Here is a 7,822-nt window from a genome sequence, read left to right as displayed (position 1 = left end):
ATCATTTTTAACCCTAACCCGAGTAACCCATAAATTTGTTAATTTATACTGTAACACTTCTGTATTAAAGTTTTCAATGTATATATGCTTCTCTGCTTGTGATCATTCCGGTCTGATACTAATTATTTTCTCCATGATGCTCAGAAAACCTAAGGAATATTTCTTTTTGCCATTTATGATCACACTGGGGTTGTTCACATAAAATTTTTTATGCCTCTACTACTAGGTAATGCACCTCCGCCAAGTTCTGCTGCCATGTTCTTCCTCATCCAAGGTGCTGTTCTGCTGTTCATGGTAGACCACCGAGTGTACTATTCATCAAATAGTACACACGAGTGGTTCACTAATGTCAGAATTTGTGTAGGTTTGAAATTCAGTGCAATAAAGATTATAAACAGATACAGCTTCACTAATGGGAACTGTAAGCAACTTGCTAAAACTGACACCAAATGCAAGTTCCTTTCCGGATGTGATGTAAACTTGTTAGTGAGACCTATGATGAGAAATTTAGAATGGAAACTCATGTTATTCATTCTCCTTTTGTATACTGTGATCACCAAAATTTAGAGCTTTGCCAGTAAGCAAAAAGAGAAATTTCTAGAAAAACCTCAGCTTCAGGGTTTCTGGCTTGATCCTGACCTCAGGTTAGTGTTTCTGTGGTGTTTCACGTGGCTCTTCCTGTGTCTAAAGTGGGTTTCCTCCAGGTCCTCTTATCTACCAAAAAAAACAAGCCATTATGTAAATCAACTGCACTCATTTGCACCTAGATTAGAAAGTGTGTGAATGTGTGTGATTGTTGCTTTGCAATAGCAGATATCACATCTAGAGTTTATTCCATTTTTGATTCTGGATCCACAACAACCCTGACTTGGGGAAAAAAAAAAAAAAGTTACTGAAGATGAATGAAATTGACCCAACTTTTTTTTATTATGTATTTATTTATTGTTGTAGACTGACAAAAGCCGGAATACTTTCTGACTGCGCTGATGCAGCCATTTGGACATGAAAGTTTGTTTGACTCACTGGTGCAGTGCCAGTGTCCTTTTCTTTTCCTTCAGGAGCTACAATAAACAACTCCTGCGGTGATACATGAGGAAGGAAGACTGGTAATTGATTCATGGCCTGTAATTTATCGCCTGTTGCATTTCCTTGTTCCATATGTCAGTTGGATCAGAGGGGCATTGTTTTATATAACTACATCATGTTTTATGGCAGTGGTTACCAATCCCTTTGCTTGTAGAATAATTTGCATTCTTGCAGCGTTTACCTCTGTCCTCAATCTACCACATCTGTTTCAGTAATCAGGACACTGCGCCCAGCAAAGGCAAGGGTGTAAGATTTGACTAGGAACTAAACTCTGCACAGATATTGCCTGGTCCATAAAAGCTAATGTTTATTTTTTTAATGTCCAATAATCGTAATGTATTGAATTCACTGTAAGGTTACTTTCACAACTGGTGATCTTGTTTTTCTACTCAACTGCCTACACTTTTTTTTTACATGTAATTCTGCAGGAAGTGGTGGCTTTTTAAGTCACATTGTTGTTGTTTTTTTTCAATGTAGCACTTCCATAATTGATCAACCGACACAGTTCTTCAGAAATATTTAATCGACAATATTCCCACATTACAATAGAAATAAAACAAATCGACCACAGAAAACTTCAAAACAAAGGCTCTTCGGTCATTTAGATTTTTGAAGTGATGCTCACTTAAAATAAATGTGAAATTTACGGCATTTGGCAGACACTCTTATTCAGTGTGACATACCAAAGTGCTGTTAAGTCTCTATTGATGAATACATTAACACTGGTTCACAGGGTTACAGACTTAAGATAAAATCAACCTAAAACTGCTCAGTTTTTTTAAATACACACGTACTATACACGGAAAAGAATTTCAGTAAGAGGTAGGACACCCGTTGTTTGGAGATATCTAGTAACTCAGCTGTTTGTACATCTTGAGGAAGTTCATTCCACCACCTCGCTGCCTGAACAGAAACTGTGACTGCATGTTTCCAATAATGCACTGCAAGCAGGATTTAATGGGAACTTTCAAGAGGTGGTTGAGTGTTATTTCTTACTACTTCACATCTCGCCGATACTTTTATTCCTTATTTAGATACAGGAACTCAATGTTTCCTTGAAGTATTTGTTGGGTGGTTTGCAACACCAGACCATTGACGGTGTGTGGCCACTTGATTTCAACAGCACACTAACTGAGAATCCGCAGTGTAAATATTCATCTTCTAGGTTTCCTTCTGATGTAAGCAAGAGCTTCAAGTTAGGACTCTGGTGTCCAAACTCTTATACTGTTGTCCTTTTTGCATTAATGACTGCAGATCATGCTTTGGTCTTTGTTCTCTGCACCTAGCATGTTAGCTAAAATGTGATGTTAGTACTTAACATATGAATCCACCACAAAGCTGTTGCATTTTCTTTTTCTATGAGCATATATTGCATCAGTCTTACTTCGTCTTTTTGGCACCAAGTAATGGATTAGAGGTCTTCTACTAGTTTTTGATGATGTAATGGAAAACTATTTAAAATCTAAAATCTGTTGAGAATTCCAGAATGAATTGGCAACAAAAGCTGGTTGCTCAAGTTGCTAAAATGTTTTCCTTGTTTCATTCTATTCTCTTTCTATTATTCTCAACGTAAGTTCTCAGGATCCCCTGGGGGTCATGAAGCATAGCCAGTGTAGTGGTGTTTTTTTGTGTGTGTGTGTGTGTGTGTGTGTTGTGTGCTTGGAAACATTGGGTGCAGGCATTTGTACCACCTAGTGTACCAAAACATTGTTGCAGACCAAGTACACCTCTTCATGGGAACAGAATTCCACAATGGCAGGATAATGCTCCCTGTCACCCTGCAAACATTGTTCAGTCGTCATTTGAGGAACATTACAAAGTGTTGACTTAACCTCCAAATTACCCAGATCTCAATCCGATCAAGTATCTGTGGAATGTGCTGGACAAAGTAAAATCCATGGCCGTCCCACCTCACAACTTACAGGACTTAAAGATCTGCTGCTGACGTCTGGTTTGGCAGCAAAAGTGCGATTTGCAGTGTATTAGGCAGGTGGATTTAATGTTATGGCTAATGGGTATACATAGTTTATGAACAGCATGCAGACAAAAAGGGTCTGTGCATAAACATTGAGAATCCCTGTTTTAATTGATATGGACTGTATAATTTCATAATATTCTTACTTATAATTTTTGTATTACTTTTTTTTTTTGCAAAGTCATTATAGATGTTTGATATAATTGTGTAAAAGTCTGTTGTAGTTTGAAAGTGAGAAAAGCTCTGAAACATACGGCTGCATAATGAACGATCAAGCTGAAAGAACAGAGCTTCATGAACGCTCATGCTATTAACAACTCCTATCACACAACTGACAGGTTCTTATCAGTCCAGTTAAATACAAAAAGAACATTGTAAGACTTCATTCATTAATACAGGTGATTATTAAACAATATTTTCCTCTGTGTAGATTCTAGCAGACAGTTCACACAAAGGCTGATTCTGTTTGATTTCAAGGTGTGTATTTCTTTAGTTTCAGAGCATTGATCGATATGTACACAAGTTCATGCTTGGTCTGTTCTCTGTACATTTGAAGCATTGAATCTTTATAGGATTTGGAACAAGATTTTATTTAAAGCTGGACTTTATTTAGTTTATTTTGAGTTCTTTTCTTTATAGCATTTTTTCCCGACGGGATCCTTGTTTGACTCTGGTTGATTAACACATGGTGCTCCTGCAAACAGTTTCTTGTTTGATTTGGGAGGCTTCCAGTAATGTTGATTCCATTTTTGTCTCAATGAATGTGGTTCTACATTTGATCTCATTTACATGTACTCTTCTGTGGCCTCTTTGTATTTGTGACCTTATGTTTAATGTATTACGTTTCCAAGTTCTCGCATGCACAGACGCGTGCTGAAATATTTATTACTATAATATTTAGTTCAACCATGTTGCTCCAAACAAAAAAATACAGATGCAACAATAAAACAAATCCTTTTCTGTGATCTCTTGCAAATATATTCTTCCAAAGATTTTCAGTCCTCACTCGGCTTGTCTAGCAAATCTGTAAATCAGTTACATGCTAAATGAATTACTACTTTTACAAATAAAAAGGGAAAACAGATTAGCATGACTAAGCTTTCATATTTCTTGATTTATTTGCCAGAGGTTATGGTTTTATAAAAGGTTACCTACAGATGAATCCCAAGCAGTCACAGAGCTGTAACATAAGCCAACAATGACAAGTGTCTCAAGACCTGTGATCCTTACACTGATCCTGGGATCCCACACAACCTGACAGGAATTAGACCCAAAAAAGCTCTTGATTAACTTGGTGAGCTGGTATTTGTGCTGTATTGTGTAATACATTTATAGGTATGCTTTGCAATTACATCAATTAGAAAATGCTGAGAAGAAGAACAAAACACTGACAGTGACAGTGGGTGGAATTGCTCAGATTTCTTTTGGAGCAAATAGGAATGGGGATTTCAAAAACAGTCCCATAGAGACGACATCACCACAATTGTGGATAAGAGACAATGCTACAACAAAGGCTTGCACTTGGAACTATCAGTAAAATGTATTTTAGTATACAAATTTATACAATACAGTTAAGTAGACATTAGTATTCTCTGTACCTTTTTTTTCCTTCAAACTCTGATGCTTGCCAGTTTGAAAGTGACTTCGATGTTTTATTTTGTTAGTCTAGACTCTTCCTTCAGTTGATGTGAGTTTTGCTTTGAGGAGCGATTGTGAGACTGTAAAGGAGAAACCTTCTTCACTCTAGTGATTTCATATTTCATATAATTATAAGTGCCCATTTCTCACACATTAAAACTATTGAGCATCTGAATATGACATATAAGATGCTATGGTGACATTCTGTTCCTTAATCGTTCTGTAACTTACGTTGACCTGAAGTGTTCTGGTGTTGTGTAATGATGCCTGATTCCTACTGTGTCTATAAACACACTTGTACCAAATACCGGAACTAAACATGATGTTCTCCAGTGTCCATACTTAACCTCAAAGAAGATGAAACAGCTGAGCAGTAAATATTTCCAAAACCCTATTCATAAAAAGGAACATTTTATCCAGTACATTCTGATATTTTAAGGTAACACTATGTGCACAGCAAGAATCCTACTTTTATATGCTTATACAATCGAAATCTTTTAACCAAAATGATTTACAGCATCCAATATTTAAGCTGAAAAAAGTCTGTCCTTAATTAATGTTTAATATTTACTATATATTTAACCCGAACATAAATTGATGTTCATTTTCCTGTTAAGAAAACAAGCACATTGTAATGGTGGCACAGTGGCTCATAGCACCGTGGTGTTCCAGTTTGTTTCTGCCTTCAGGTTAATGTCTGTGAGGAGTTTTCTCCACTTTTCTCTCCACATCTCTGCATAGGTTTCCTTTGGGTCTCTGATTTCCTCCCACTGCTCAGAAACATGCCAGTAAGTGAACTGCCTACAATAAAATGGCCCTAGGTGCTAATGAGTGTTCGTATGTGGATGTATCAAAGGTTCCTGCCTCATGTCCAGGTTTCAGCCACCCAGATAAGGATAACGCACTTTAACATGAATTAGCTTAAATTAAATTACAACATCTCTCCAAAAACAACTCACACTCTTGTCACTGGGTATATAAATGTCAATCGTTTGAAAGAACCACCACCGGCATGTTAACTGAGATATTAGATCATGTTGGTTCTTGTAGAGATTTTACTCATGGACAAAATCAATATTATTATTATGAAAAGCATTTGTTCATTGTTTAGTCAGCTCATATCAATTCTATTTGTACAGCGCTTTTAACAATAGGCATTATCACGAAGCAGCTTTAAAGAACTATTTAAATTCTGTGTATAATTTTATTTTATTAATTAATAATTGCTCTTAAGAGCAAGCCAAAGGTCATGGTTGCAACTCCTTGGGCCGATATGTGGAAGAAACCTTGAGAGGAACAAGACTCTAACCCATCCTCATCCGGGTAACAGCAGATAGTGTAATTATAAATAATTTCCCGTCTATATCTGTGTATGGCCAAAAGGTGCAATTGTGTAACAAAGAAATTATGAATCTGACAATTAGATTCATTACTGAATTCATTAACATCAGCGACTGAGCTGTGAGCGCAAAGCTGTCCATAGTGATTTACAGTCTTAAGGCTATCCAAGGAAGGATCTCAGACATTTTAACAGTGTCTACATGGTACCATCCACAGTAATGTCATTGATTTTCAGTGCTATCCTCAGCAGTGAGTGTTTTTCAGGTGTCAAAGTATTAGAAATGTTAATAGCATTAAGAGTACTTTTTATTTATTAATTCTATAGTTCATGGTTTGAATTGAATATGGTTAACTACTGCTTTGAATAATTAATTAAGGAATCTTAACACAAATTAATTCAACATCTAGGAATTATTAATTAACGCTTTTGGTATACACTATGTGCCCAGAAATATGCGGATGCCCTTCCTAATGAATAACACTCATTACCAACAGGTGAATAAAATCAAACACACAGCCATATGTGTTTGTATGCATATACAAACTTTTTCAGAAGAATATGTCACACTGAAGAGCTCAGCAATGTCACCTTTGCCACAATTTTGTGAAATTTCTGCCCTGCTAGATGTACTCTGGACAAGCATTCGATGAAGGGGTGTAAACTATGCCACGTCACTGAACTTGGAACAGTGGAAACGTGTTCTCTGGAATTATGAATCATGGTCCAAAAAATGCTACTGATCTGTGTGAATAGTACTAAAAGGAAGTCTGGCAGAAGAGGGATCATTTTTTAGGCCTCTTAATACCAGTGTACAAAGATATTTTAGACAATTATATTCTTCCAGTGTTGTTGCAACAGTTTAAGAAGGATTATTTCCTCTTCCGACATCACAATACCCCTGTGCACAAAGCAAAGTCTATAAAGACACGGTTTGACAAGTGTGTAAGAACTCCAGTGGACTTCACAAAGCCACAACCTCAACCCCATTAAACACGTTTTTGGAAAACGGAATGCTGACTTTCTCATCCATTCAGTGCCAGACCCTATTTGACTGCACAAAGAGAAGAGTGGAAGCTGTTATAGCTACAGTACAAAAGTAGAGTTACGGGGAAACGCTATATTAATGCTCATAGCTTTGGGATGGAATGTCTACCATGTTCATATATGTGTGATGGTTACGTGTCCGTGTACTTTTGGCCATGCAGAGTATATTAAACATGAACAATTATTTTTGTATTGCATGTGTAAATCAAACCCTTTGGTGTTAACTGTACACTTGTACCAGCCTGAGCAGTGATCATGTGATGTGGTAGCAAATGTCAAGAACTGCAGAACTTTCACGAACCAGTAAGACTAATCAAAGTGCCATGACGTCACCGCGCTCATTAACAAATGCCACGAGCCCTTAGAAGGTAAACCGGAATTAAGTTTGCGCAAAGACGTGACTTAAGTGCGGCACACAGCTTGCCATAACAGCGTGCTGAGATGGCGACAGTTTGCAGAAATGACAACACGGAAGCGTTCGCGGTGTAAAACGCGTCGTTTACCTTCAAGTAGACAAAATACGTCCCAAACCGCAGTGTTTCCTTTCATATAATGGCTCATGTCCAATCTGTACTTATGTTTATTTAGCATTCTACTATACATTCTGGGACGTAGCCCAGGTTCCTATACATCCCATGTTCCTGTCACCATTATGTGTGTGTGTGTGTATATATATATATATATATATATATATATATATATATATATATATACATATATGAGAGAGAGATATAGAT

Source organism: Tachysurus vachellii, chromosome 4 (genome assembly GCF_030014155.1).
Source record: "Tachysurus vachellii isolate PV-2020 chromosome 4, HZAU_Pvac_v1, whole genome shotgun sequence".
NCBI classification, from domain to species: Eukaryota; Metazoa; Chordata; class Actinopteri; order Siluriformes; family Bagridae; genus Tachysurus; species Tachysurus vachellii.
This window is presented reverse-complemented; position numbering follows the sequence as displayed.